Below are 3,382 nucleotides of genomic sequence, written 5' to 3'. Positions count from 1 at the left end.
ACTGGCAAGACATGGTCTGCATGCTGTTTTGAGTCAGGTGCCAAAGATATTCAGTGGCAGGGCAGTTTCCATTTTAAACATCAGCTATTTCTTTAATTATAAAATGGCATCACAAAAATAAACTCAAAATGGATTAAAGACCTAAATGTAAGGCCAGACACTATAAAACTCTTAGAGGAAAACATAGGCAGAACACTCTATGACATAAATCACAGCAAGATCCTTTTTGACCCACCTCCTAGAGAAATGGAAATAAAAGCAAAAATAAACAAATGGGACCTAATGAAACTTAAAAGCTTTTGCACAGCAAAGGAAACCATAAACAAGATGAAAAGACAACCCTCAGAATGGGAGAAAATATTTGCAAATGAAGCGACTGACAAAGGATTAATCTCCAAAATTTACAAGCAGCTCATGCAGCTCAATATCAAAAAAAACAAACAACCCAATCCAAAAATGGGCAGAAGACCTAAATAGACATTTCTCCAAAGAAGATATACAGATTGCCAACAAACACATGAAAGGATGCTCAACTTCACTAATCATTAGAGAATTGCAAATCAAAACTGCAATGAGATATCACCTTACACCAGTCAAGAATGGCCATCATCAAAAAATCTACAAACAATAAATGATGGAGAGGGTGTGGAGAAAAGGGAACCCTCTTGCACTGTTGGTGGGAATGTAAATTGATACAGCCACTATGGAGAACAGTATGGAGGTTCCTTAAAAAACTGAAAATACAACTACCATACAACCCAGCAATCCCACTACTGGGCATATACCCTGAGAAAACCATAATTCCAAAAGAGTCATGTACCACAATGTTCATTGCAGCTCTATTTACAATAGCCAGGACATGGAAGCAACCTAAGTGTCCATTGACAGATGAATGGATAAAGAAGATGTGGCACATATGTACAATGGAATATTACTCAGCCATAAAAAGAAACAAAATTTAGTTATTTGTAGTGAGGTGGATGGACCTAGAGACTGTCATACAGAGTGAAGTAAGTCAGGAAGAGAAAAACAAATACCATATGCTAACACATATATATGGAATCTAAAAAAAAGTTCTGAAGAACCTAGGGGCAGGACAGGAATAAAGACGCAGACGTAGAGAATGGACTTGAGGACATGGGGAGGGGGAAGGGTAAGCTGGGACAAAGTGAGAGAGTGGCATGGACATATATACACTACCAAATGTAAAATAGATCGCTAGTGGGAAGCAGCCGCATAGCACAGGGAGATCAGCTCTGTGCTTTGTGACCACCTAGAGGGGTGGGATAGGGAGGGTGGGAGGGAGACGCAAGAGGGAGGATATATGGGGATATATGTATATGTATAGCTGATTCACTTTGTTATAAAGCAGAAACTAACACACCATTGTAAAGTAATTATACTCCAATAAAGATGTTAAAAATAAAAGAATGCAATAGAAAACAAAACAAACAAACAATAAACTACAACAAAATTAAATGGCATCTGTGCTGTAACAGAATTTGTGATAAATTTGTATTTCAAAGACCTGGATCTCAGAGGGAATGGTGTGATTTACTAATTATTAGACATTAGATAAATCATATAAATTTTGATTCTGTCTTCACCTGTATCAAATGGTGTATTAATACCTATTGTGCTAAAAGGCTGCTGAAATACTTCAATGCAGGAAATGTGAAGTGTTATATCCTATTATCTCACACTGCTTTCTTGCTAACTCTTCTGCAATCACACGGGCCTCCTTACTGTTCCTTGAATATCCCAGGTAATAGAGAGCAGGGCTTTAGCACTAGATATTCCTTCAGCCTCAAACAAATGTTCATTCTTCAAGTCTTATTCCAAAGTCATTTACACAGTATTGCCTTTTTTGGTCACTTTATCTAAGATTTCACCTCCACCACCCCATATTTGCTATTTTCCTTTCATGCTTTCTTTTTATTTTAGAATTTACTTCTCTTTAATATATTAATATTTTATTTATTCATCTAGTTCACTGTCTCCCCGGTTTGAATGTAAACTCCATGAAAATAGTAGATTTTGTGTATCTGTTGTCTGTCAGAACCCAGTTCTCAGAGAAGTCCCTATGACATTGTAAAGGCTCAATATTTTAACCATAAATGAATTAATACTCTAGGGGTGCTAAATTTTCTGATAATTAAAATGAAAAAATTATTTTTTTAAGCAAATAACTGCTCCTCTTTATTTTTATATGCTTATAAGGTGAAAGTGAAGGGTATTAATTAAAGAAAGCATCGAGAACTTTAGCGACCCAGCAATAATGACAAATGTTATTTTTGTCATGCTGTTCTTACTCTCGGTAGCAGCTGGAGCGCTACACAGAAGAAACTTGTCATCCTGGCTAAGATGGAAAGACTTTAATTAATTAAAATACCTGCCTTTGGGTCTGGGGTGGGGGCTATCAGATGAGCAACAGCCTTTATGCCACATACTTGGCATGCTCATAGTTAGTATTTCAGGAAATTTTATCAGTTGGTATTAGAAATATAATGCAACAGATTACTTAGTTTAACATAATCCATCCAAGTCATTCAAGACCTGGCCACTTAGGTTCTTTAACCTACTGATAATTTCAGTCCCCCTCTAGAGAAAGATCTCCACTTACTCCATGCTCACATTAGAGACTCCTAGAGCTTCTAAAATTCCTCGGACAATTGTATAAAGGAAATTTAACAACAGAAATTGTAAAGCATAAAGTAATTAACAGAATAAAGATTGTGGGTTCTCAGAATGTACACAGATTTTTGGAACAGTTTAAGGAGTTCAGTGCTGTGAAATGAAACATACACAATACCCAGAGCTAGAATGAGCTGTCTTCAGAGCTAGAACACCATGAAGTTTGCAGACGAGTTTTGTTCCTGTTAAAAATAGAGGGCTGATAGGCTGGGAGAAACTATTTGCAAAAGACATATCTGATAATAAAGGACTGCTATCCAAATATACAAAGAACTCTTAAAATTCAATAATAAGAAAATGAATAACTCAGCTAAATAATGAGCAAAAGACCTCAACAAAGATGATATACAGATGGCAAATAAGCATATGAAAAGATGCTCCACATCATACACTATCAGAGAAATATAAATTAAAACAATGAGATACCAATACGTATCTATAAGAAAGGTCAAAATCCAGAACACTGACAATACTAAATGATGACAAGGATATGTAGCAACAAAAATTCTCATTCATTGCTGGTGGGGATGTATTGTAAAATAGCACAGCCACTTTGGAAGACATTTGGCAGTTTCTTACAGAATTGAACATACTCTTACCATATGATCCAGCAATCATGCCCCTTGGTTTTACCCAAAGGAGTTGAAAATTTATGTCCATGTAAAAATCTGCACATGGATGCATTTTT

This window comes from Balaenoptera acutorostrata, chromosome 18 (genome assembly GCF_949987535.1).
Source record: "Balaenoptera acutorostrata chromosome 18, mBalAcu1.1, whole genome shotgun sequence".
NCBI classification, from domain to species: domain Eukaryota; kingdom Metazoa; phylum Chordata; class Mammalia; order Artiodactyla; family Balaenopteridae; genus Balaenoptera; species Balaenoptera acutorostrata.
This window is presented reverse-complemented; position numbering follows the sequence as displayed.